Source organism: Dermacentor andersoni, chromosome 5, assembly GCF_023375885.2.
Source record: "Dermacentor andersoni chromosome 5, qqDerAnde1_hic_scaffold, whole genome shotgun sequence".
Lineage (NCBI taxonomy): Eukaryota > Metazoa > Arthropoda > Arachnida > Ixodida > Ixodidae > Dermacentor > Dermacentor andersoni.
Window position 1 is genome coordinate 67466251 of NC_092818.1, and position 11115 is coordinate 67477365.

Here is an 11115-nt window from a genome sequence, read left to right on the forward strand (position 1 = left end):
TAAATAAATTTTTAGCAAGCTTAATATATATGTTTTCTTGCTTGGAAATGAAAGAGCATTTGATTAGAGCGATCAAAACGCCGTTTACAAATCTTCTTATTTAGCAATAAGCCATGTTCATTATTAATTCATCAATAAACATTTAATTAAAGGCGTCGAATTCAGGAAAGCACAAAGAAAACCACTCAAACTACTTTATAACAAACTAGTAATTGCTAATACTATCCATGTTATTGATTCAATTGAAATAAAGTCGTTGCACAGCTTCGATAGCTATCGCCTGATGTTTCTGCTCACAGAAGCCTTACGCGTACTGCTTTATCCCTGATACAGAATACCAACATCAGAAGTATTTCGTTAGAGCACGACACACTCTCACACATAGCCGAAACAACCGACTGTAACCTTGTCATTTTAACAGAAACTTGGCTGGATTCGTCAGTTCCCGATGCTGATTCGGCTTCTTGTTTTCCCGATGTTAGTATGTTCCATCGTGACCGATTAAAGGAACGTGGCGGTGGCATGTTGATAGCCGCTCACAACAGCCTTCTGTGTTCTACCGTCAACGTCCCTTCTCCCTGATTGGGTGGGTGGATTGGGTGGATCAGACGCATGCTGCCAAGCGTCTAATCCGCCCGTTATAACAGGTGTGCGTTACCACCCACTGGACAATGATGCACCGTATATTAATAATTATTAATGCCTTATTAATAAAGCAAATTTGTGAACCCAACAACAGCTTCGCTGGCATTCCACCTTCGCAGAGCAGACTGGCCCCCAGTATTTTTTCTCTTAAACCCGGCACACGCTTTTGGCACTCCATTCTTTTGGCGGTATTACCTTCATGGTATTGTATTTCAGGAAACCATGAAAAACATTGGACAGGTGTGTCATGAAGAAGAACAGACCTCCCAAAGAGGATGACGAAAGGACACGCACTTCACCCGGTATGGGAACTTCAACGTCCATTTTTGAACCAGCCGAGGCTTGCCTTAGCGGCACAAGCTCGACATCTGCCAATGTAGCCACTGACCCTGCAAGTGTGCGAATTGTTGATGAGGATCCAGCCCCTGACGGTAGCGCACAACAGGATCGGCATTATCAAGCAGCTTGGAAACGTGCGTACAATGGCTTCTGTATGACGCGTCAGCGGACAAGGTATTTTGTGAGACCTGTCGCGCTCCTTGTGAGATGAAAATTTTTCTTCCAAATATATCCAGGGATAAGGACGCTCGCTGGACGTTTGTGCAAAATGGTTTTCTAACCGGAAGGAAGCTCTTATACGATTCAAAAGTCATGAGGCCTCGAATCTGCACTGTGCGGCCATGGGCGGAACTGCAGCTTTGAAAAAGGGGATGAATGTAGCAGCTGCTTGTGCGTTTCGGAAACAAAAAGAAATGGAAGACGCAAGAAAACGCTGATAGCGATATTATGTTAATTCCACTAATTAGCAGGCAAGGGATGGCCATGATGATGCAGAAAGTAATCTAAGACAGCTTCTGGAACTTCGCGCCAATGACATTCCAGAACTGCAATCATGGCTTTCTCAAACCAAGTACAGGTGGCTCTCCCACGCCGTTTTAAACGATATGTTAGAAGTTTTGGCTCATGAGTTATCCGGTCACTTACAAATGAGGTTTGTGAAGCAGCGCTCTATGCCCTGACCATGGATGAGACAGCGGACATATCTGCCAAGGAGCAAGTGTCGATCTGCTTTCGTATGGTCGAAAGAGCTTCGAAAAATTTGAGCTGTTCTGTGGATTTTATAACACTGTGTACACCAGAGCAGCCAGTCTTCTTGCCCTTCTTAAGGTAACAGTAACATCGACAATTGCCATGAGCGATGCTATGGTGGCGCTGCAAATATGAGAGGACAACGCAGTGGGCTGCAAGCCCTCATACAACAGGAGAAGCCGCGAGCACAGTACGTATAGTTGCGCACATACTTAACGTGGTGCTGCAGGACCTCAGTCAGAAAGTGGAAATGTGTCACGATTTCTTGAGCATGATATCAGAAATGATAAACTTTGTTACATGCTCCCCTAAGCGCCTAGATATGTTCCAAGCATTTCAGAAAGATTACAGCGTAATCTCGTGCATTTTTTTCCCCACGAGGTGAACGCTAAGGTCCACTTTGATGAAGTGGCTTGTTCAGAACCATAGCGACCTGATCTCGTTTCTTCGTGGCCTAGCATAAGAACGGGAAGACGCCGGAGCCAAAGGCAGTGCATTTTTTGAAAGCGCTGTCAAAATTCGACACATATTTCATTCTCAAGCTCCTGACACTCGTGTTTGTGTGAAAAGAGTAAGTACTGTGTTGCAGAAAGCAGAAATGAGATTTGATTCAACAGAAAAAAAATTTTGAGCCTTTCTACTCGGTGAAGTTGGATGACCAGCGAAGCTGTTTAGCACACGACACAGAGGTGACACATAACTTTAAATAAAGGTAGGAACTCATAATTTTGAATTGTGGTCATCATGATGAAAAGTACGCTCACATTTATTGTCTTGATAGCTGAGTCAATATTATTCGGACGTGATGGTGGTGACCATAACCTTGTGGTCGCTATGGTACAGAGTGACTGGCTCGGGCATGACCTTGGACACGTTGTTAGCCAGAGTCAAATCTATGCATGCCCAACCGGTGGTGAGTGGTGGGGTTCGCGCAGTTTGTCTGGCACATGAAACAGAAGCCCTGCAGACCAAATTGCGCAAGCCATTTTTTGTCCGATGTGGAGATGTGGATGTTGAAATCACCAACGACGATGATGGGCTTAGTGTTGTCGTCTCTGATCCATTCAAAGTGCGTTGACATGAGTTTCTCGATCTTGCTCTTGGGTGTACACAGTGTATACAACAATTTCGTCCGTTGTGCGAACGGTACACACATTGGCACAGCCGTTGAGAACTTCATTTTTTTGTCTTACTATATATGTCCTTCCCGTAGCAACTGCAGAACACAATCGAAATTCGTTTCTCGGGAGTATCCACTGCTTACAGGTATACGAGCCATTGATGATTAAGCATGCTGTTCTGTATGTTGTATGCGTGATCAGAAAGAATGTAAGCACTGTTCGCTTCGTGTTGCTGAGTGCTGGGAGCCTCTGCCTTACGGGGATATCAGCCATTGCGTTTTTTTATTGCTTACGGGCATATGAGTACTTATGGCGGTATGAGCCATTGATGATAGTTTTCGTTGACTAACACTAAAAATACACGGATCCATTGCCTCATATAGCTTCGCTGTAGAAATGATCAAGGCTGCCAGGGAGACTTATAGCGGACTTGGGAAGGTAGGATTTTGCCGGTTTTGGAACGAGACACATGCAGAGGCGCGTGAGTTGTAACTGAATGTTAAAGAGAAATAAGCTCCTGCGCCAAGGCAAAGTAAGACTCCACGACGGTATCACAACGGATCTGTACCTCACTTATTTCCTTCGGCCGAGTACATGTACCGCCAAATTGTTCTACGAGGTATCTGACACAGTAGATTCCTCGCTGGGTTACAGGTATCCAACAGAAATGTGGCAGCACATGACACAGATTGAGCAGTTTTTTGACTGGGAATGGCGAAAGCATGTACCTGGTGAATTTATACTACCAAGACCTTGAGACTGAACGGCTCAACGTTCACGGTAGGTTGCTCATAAATATTGCAAAGCAGCGCAATACACACTTGAAAACGTTTTAGGATGTTGTAGCGATTCTTTCGGGTCATAACTGTGAGCATCTGCGACATCTTTTGCCCAAGGTGGTTAAGCTTGTCAAGACTGCTTCGACTATCTCAGTCCCAACATGCACATCTTAGGCATCGTTTTCATGCCTCCGTCGCGTAATAAAACGTACCTGAGGTCAACAATGGGACAAGCGCGGGTAAATCACCTAACAGTTCCCCATGGGCACAAAGAGCTCACCCGCAAAATAAATCTGAGACATCCCGGAAGAGTTTATTCAAAAATCAACTGTGCGTAGAACCACATTCTAGCTTAGAACGACAGAAAGCTGAGCTAGTTGGTAAGGATTCATTATGCATTATGTATTCTCTTGTGTCCTCTTTGCACGCATCACCTTTTCTTCCACATTCTCGATTGTGCGGCAGCCTTTGCATAAAAGGACCGTTAACTTCATCGCAGTATAATGCACCAGCATTATCCAAGCTGTCATAGCGGCTGACCTCAATTTATCTCATCTCATAACATCTGCATTTTACCGCTTCGTTATTACACCCTCTGCCATTTGAGTAGTGTTCTGTATCGAGTCTGGTAGTTCGTTTACATCTTTGAAAGACGAAGACTTTATGATCTTTCTTCAAATATTATATTGTTAGCTTATTGTGGATATGTTTGTATCGTCTAGTGGTTCTTACAAACGAAGGGTTTGTAATGGGTTTGTAATATTTCAATTGTTAGTTTGTTCATGTTCCCGAGTGTTTTCTCTCACTTTGTCTAAGCTATGAATGTCTTCCAAGAACGTACGTGTTTTTCAATTTCTTTCTTCATTTATTTATTTGGTGTATTAAGAAACGTGCGGTCATTCTTCTTAGCATATTCACTCGACTTTAGAAACAAATAAAACTGATGTTTACGTATATTGCCTCTCCGTCTTCGTATATCTCTTGCCAAGGAGCATGTGCGGGGGGGGGCGAGGGGAGGGAAGTACTAATGAAAGAAAAGAGGGTGCGAATTTCCCGTCGCCCCGGCAGATTGAAAACTCGGCGCCTATGACCGAAGCGACTTAAAAACAAAAAGAAGCGTCCATTACGGTGCGCAAAGACCTGAAATACCGAATGCGCTTGGGGATAAATATCCGACCACAGAAAAGTTATTCCACCTCTTGCTGTTAAAACCAAGAGCTCATTTTACTTATTTACTTTGCCCGTCATGCCACGCAATAACCCCAAACAGTTCTGGAAAACTCTTAACCCAACAACCACGACACCTTGATTGGACATTGTGGTGCAAGACAAACCTAATATTTTAATCCCAGAACGCTGTGTCGTGCAAGTACTAAATGAGACGTTTAATTCAGTTTATACAGTAAAACCGGATAATGAACCATCTCATGCATTTCCTGTTAATCATCCAATCATGCCTGAAATCACGTTCGACGCCCATGGTATTGCCAAAGTCATGCATTCATAAACGCTAACATCATTCACTGGTATACATGGCATCAATGCTAAAATATTGAAGAATACTAAAAATTTAAGAAGTATGAGCTTGGCGCATACATTTCAGCCATCTCTTTCATTTGGGGTGATGCCGCAAGACATAAAGGTGGGTAAGGTCATTCCAATACCAAAGAAAGGTAACACATCATCGTCCAAAAAGTTATCACCCCATATCCATCACGTGTGTCTGCCCCAAAGTAATGTAACGTGTTATCTATTCTCACGTAGTTAAAATTTCTAATACCTTTAAACTGTTCTAATAAAGATCGACATGATTTCCAGAAAGATGTTTCCTGCGATACCCAATTCACGCTTTTCATCAATGATATTAGCTCTGGTGTTGACGTACACGTACCGGTCGACGCTCTTGTTTTTTAGATTTAAAGAAATCACTTGATGAAGTTCCACATAAACACCTGCTTCTAAACTTCCGTGCATTAGCCTTCATTCCCTTGGTCTTCAATGGATTCGGGACTTCTTAAGTGACCGCCAGCAATCCGTTCACGCCAATAACCAGTCGTCTTCCTACTATCCTGTCATATCAGGCGTGACTCAGGTCACGTTCCCTGGCCCACTGTTATTCCTAATCTATATCAACGACTTAACGAGTAACATTTCTTCTAACATCAGACCCTACGCAGTATACCGCGTCATTTATCGTCCAATTAACAACGTGTCTGACATTCACCCACTTTAGTCAGACCTTCATCGAATCGAAATCTGGTGTTACAAGTGGCTCATGTCATTAAACATGATCAACACACCCATACTTTATTTCTCACCACCGGCAATGTTATTCACCACCAAATTATCGGATGTACAACTCAGCAGTGCCATGTGTAAGTGCATACAACTACGTAGGTGTTAATTTGCAGTCAGATTAAAGTGATCGTTCCACATAACGCCCGTTAAAAATGAAGCTAACCGCTTTCTTGGTTGACTACATCGTAACCTTTATCTAGCACCTCCTTCCACCCGACTGCTCGCCCTTCAAACATTAATCAGACCGAAACTTGAATACACATATGATGTTTGCGGCCCTCACCAATGTAATCTTAATAAAACGCTATAACGTATACAGAAATGTGCAGCCCGATTCAGCTTCCTCAGATTACTCATATAACTCAAGTGCCCCGGAACTAAAATCTCGTGCAAACCTTGAAAGTCTTTCATCGCGTCGCAGCACAACGTCTGTGCCTACTTTTTAATCTTTAACACACGTCACCCTGTACTCCTGCCATCAAGCCAGCCCATTGTCATTCAGATCACACCAATGACGACAAAGTTGTATACCCGCCAACTTCGAGCCACTGCGCACCTTTCTTAATTTTTTTTTTTGTCAATGCATCTCAAGACTGGAATGGCCTTCCCGCTGTCGTACGTTGAGCTCCATTCCAGTAGCAACGACTTCAGGGCAACGATCGAGAAGTTGCATAACATTTAACACATCTGGAATACCTCGCCCCACATGTAAAACGCCTCTCCCGGGGCCTTTGAGGTATTGTAAATTAAATAAATAAGTAATTAATTAGCTAACTAATTAATTAATTAATTGTATACACATATATACATTACAATTAATATATATTGTTACTATATTACTATTAACAAAAGCGAGTAGAAAATCACTTCTGCGGTGTCACAAAACACAGTGTCCTTCTTTCCAGAAGCAAGCCATCATCGCTCCCGCTGTGACGCCAACGAACACATCTGCATGGTGAGTTGTAAAATGAAGTTGAAAGAATTATATAAATCTTTTAGGTGTATTGAAAGTTTATCACGAGAGAAGTGCAACAAAATATCGGGTTGTACACAGCAACCGTAGTAATTTGGTGAGCGGAGGCTAACCAAAAAAAAAAAAAAAATGGAGAGGAACACTCCGACAACATAATTAAACGAAGCAAATAAAGAAGGAATAGAATAGACAGAAAGAGAGGGAGGTTAGCCAGAACACGGCAAGGAAGCTGCGCTATTGGGTCAAAAACACGAGTTACAAAGAGTAGACGACAGAGCACTCCCTTCGTCTCTATAGCACCATCTCAGTATCTTGATATTGAGCCCAGCTGTGTTAGCTGCCTTAGTAGGGAATCTTGTTATGAGGAAGATTTAGCTAAGAGGCTCCTATCTAAATACACGTGAAAGAAGCAACCGTTTTTCTCTGCAATCAGTGCACCAAATTTGACGAAGTTTGTGGTATTTAGACGAAGTTAAACCCTAGTTACTGCTAGAAGCGAATTTTGGGTTTAGGCCGCCAATATAAACATTGGTAAATATCTCAAATCTTTCGAAAACTAAACCGTTAAGTTTTCAATTTTGACTGAGCAATGAAAAATCGTATTAGGATTCTGTAAATTTCATCTAAAGGAACATCTAAGGCGGACAAAATTGATGTATTATACATGGCTGTACAGCTCGCCACTAATATGTGGGTAGGACTTTTACAAAACCATGGTAAACAATGGAACGAATTCATGAATATATTAAATTCGTCTTCTTTTGAGACGTTAGCGGATGCAGTATAGAGAACTGCGATATCTGTTCTTGGTGCAGAGTTACGTAAATGTAAATCTAGTGCTGCTATTTTTTTCAAGCTCGTCGAAATCTAATGCGCAACAAGCCTTAAACTGTTTCGTGCGGTGTTTGTTGGAATGAACATTCGATGTGAGAACGATCAATCTTCTTTCGAGGAGTAAAAGAAGTGGGAGTCATATTGGTTTGTGGAAGTATAGGACCTCCACGGGGTGAAGGGTAGAAAGGCTCTGCTTTTCTTTCTCATCTGGCCTATCGTGACTGAGCCACTGGTCTCTACTAAAACAAGCCCTTTAGTTTCTCACTGCTCAATTCGCTCGGATATTTTCTCAAATATATATATTTGGACTACCTCATTCATATGCCTCACGTTCTTGAAGAAAACAAGACGATGTCTACGCCATCCAGTGAACATGAGAAGAAGGCGAGCGCTAGAAGGGCACTAATGAAGCGGGCGTATTTAATAATTGTAATTACATACAGAAGAAGAAAACTTAATTTAGGACCGCTTACGCAACTGGGAACGTTGCGGGCTAAAACGCGAAGGCGCGGACTGCAGCTCTATTCAGTGCGCCGACGTCGAGTGGGCGCTATCTGATCACGGCCGCTGATGACACGATTGTGCTTTGGAGGATCATATTTTTTCCACTGTTTCCACTGATTGATAATAATTAGCGGAAATTTTGACAGCAAAAGCTTAATTTCTTCGACGTTTAGTCCAATAAGAGAGCGGTGAGTTGATGTTAAACGTTAGCTTGCGTGCACCATTGCTGTTTTTCTGCGTAGTATACAGAACATACAGGGAGACGCGTATACTTGAGGCGTTGTTGTGTGCTATTATTCGACCCCTCTGAGGGGGTAGAGCATTGTCATTGCCTCACATGGCACATCGCATTCGTTACAGAAATGTTAAACTATATTTGAATTACGAGGCTGTACGTGACAATATCACAATCGGTTTATGGAGCACACCGTAGTGACGGACTCCAGATTCATTTTGACATCCGGGTGTTCTTTAATGTGCAACTAAACCTAAGTGCACGGGCGGTTTGTATTTCACTCTGTCAGAATGCGGCTGCCACGGTCGGGACCGAACCCGCGGCCCAGCCTCAAAGATACCGCGACGCGCACAGACATGTTGATTTGACGGGCGACCACTTCCGTAGTGTCGCCTCGAGCCTACGGTGACTTAATACGGCTTTGCGTGTGCGCCCCCAGCCTGAGTTGTCTGCTTGACAAATTTGCATTATTTTTCAGCAATAGCTGAAACGTACCATACCGTACCTTCAGCTTGCCCCCAACCGCAGTCGTGTCTATAGCAGCAGCATTTCCTTGCCTTCTCGCACATTTTTCCTCCCCTCTCCTGTAGGGAACTGTGAGCAAAGAGTGGAAGGATATTTAGTATTCATTCGTTTTGCGACTGCATCGATTCTACCAATTCTTGGCGTCTCTACCATTCTATCTATCTCCCCTCCAGACTCCCTCTCCCATGTGTAGGGTAGCAAACCGGTTAAGCTAAACTGGTTAACCTCCCTGCCTTTCCTTCTCCACTTTTTCCTTCCCTGCTTCCTTCCCCTCCAGACTCGCCCGTTAGTATAAGGGTAAGCGCTGCACTTTTGCGCAATGCTCTTGCGGAGAGGTCGCCGATAATTACAGGTCTCAAGAGGTCAATGTGGCGAAGCCCAGAGAGCTCCAGAGCGCACTGTGCACGTGCGACGCGATGGGAATGTCCAAACGAGTTTCTCGCGTCGCCTTTCTTCTCTGTCCTGCTTCTGCCATGTGTATGCAAGCTTCGAACCCCTCCCCGAGCGCGCGTGCAAGACAGCTACAGTAGTGTGCCTCGATGTCAGCACCGCCATTTACGGTGGTGATATCTTTGACCAAGCCCGCGCCGCACCTTGCGTGTCCTGAATTTCAGAACAATCTATACTTGTATAAATGCAGAAGATACTGTGAACGTGCTTAATTTCTACTAATTCCAATGGTTCAGCCTGTCGAGGTGACAAAAGCTTAACACGTCAAGCGTCTCAACGCACTACCTGGTCCGCGAGAAATTCTGAAGGGCGTTTCCGTGGTGCAAGCCTCTCACTATCGGGTTTCTGTGCTACAGGTGCTCTGCTGGAATCCCTCCATCGGGCAATTTCAGTAACTGTCAAATATTCATTTAATTCACAGTACTTTGTTGAAAGTGACGAGTTTACAAAGTCACGAAGCCCTCAGAAAAAAAAAAAGTCGCAGTTTCACCCGAAACGCGAAGCATCGTTTGCGATAGCTAATTAGTAGACAGCTATACGGAGTAAGCATAGTAGCTTTATTGGCCGTACAAACCGGTCAGCATTCGCTTACTAACTAAATTATTTTGGTTATAGGAATATTGCCTATAATGTATCAAAATCACGATTTCATTATGAGGCACGCCGTAGCGGGTGACTCCGGATTAATCTTGACTATCAAGAGATGTTTAACGTGCTCCTAATGCACGGGACGCTGACGTTCTTGCATTTTCCCCCATCGAAATAAGGCTGCCGCGGCAGGGATTTGATCCCGCGACGTTGTGCTTAGCAACGCAACAGCCATAGCCGCTATCCTCCAAGGCGGATCACCAAATTAACAAGCGTGGCGTTACGCGCGCACAGGCGAACGTAAATACGTCTCATTCGATGAGCGCGGACCCTCGCTGTCGAAACACTGGCGTGAGGAAGAGCGGCAGCAGCAGCGAGCGAATTGACCTTCGTGCTGACTCTCACTTCAACGCAATATAACCGACGACACAGCGCACACCAAGCTATGAGCCCACAGCGAACCTAGGCTCTGTACTCATCGCTGTACTCATCGCTGATCTTATCTGTACCCAGATAAGATCTGCGCAGACGTGCGCGGCCGCGCCCATGCGCAGCAGTAGCTGGAGTAGAACGCCGCCCCTTCTCCCTCCAACAGGTGCCTTGCGCGCGACGTAAGACGGCGCGCTTCCTCCCCGCCTTCCGGCCTTGCGCCCGCGAGACTAAGCCGCCATCGTCGCCTCACCCTGACACGCTTTCACCCGCACATACAGCACCCGGCGCGCGGCCACGATGTTATTGCCTTTGGACTTTATACGCAACATCATGGCGACGCTGGTGGCAGAAATGCGCCTGGAGTGTCCATATATTTATTATCGCAATAAAGACAAGAACGAAATTTAGACAGATACTTGTACTAGCCCATCATTCTCACGGTGGTTGAACCGACCCGCTTGCAGCTCCCGTAGACACCAACGCCAGAGTTCTCTCTTGTAATTATTTTATGAAACTCCATGAATGGATGGATAGAGGCTACATAGGCCATGTATGCTAACAGTACAACGCTGCCCTTAAAATGCCAAATCCTAAAATGTCTTGCTCTTCATCTTAGGTGATTTAAAGTTATCGTGCTTAACT

The 11115-nt window shown here is 44.4% G+C and overlaps 1 long non-coding RNA gene across 1 annotated transcript in view; it reads left to right on the plus strand.

Annotated features, from left to right (window-relative positions):
• The window catches only part of LOC140218477 (uncharacterized), a 151300-nt gene extending 143825 nt beyond the window's left edge, over positions 1 to 7475 (plus strand). Inside the window, exon 3 of the long non-coding RNA XR_011894743.1 lies at positions 6838 to 7475. This is a non-coding gene — a long non-coding RNA (uncharacterized lncRNA). The remainder of the gene's footprint in view (positions 1 to 6837) is intronic.
• Positions 7476 to 11115: the final 3640 nt, after the last annotated feature.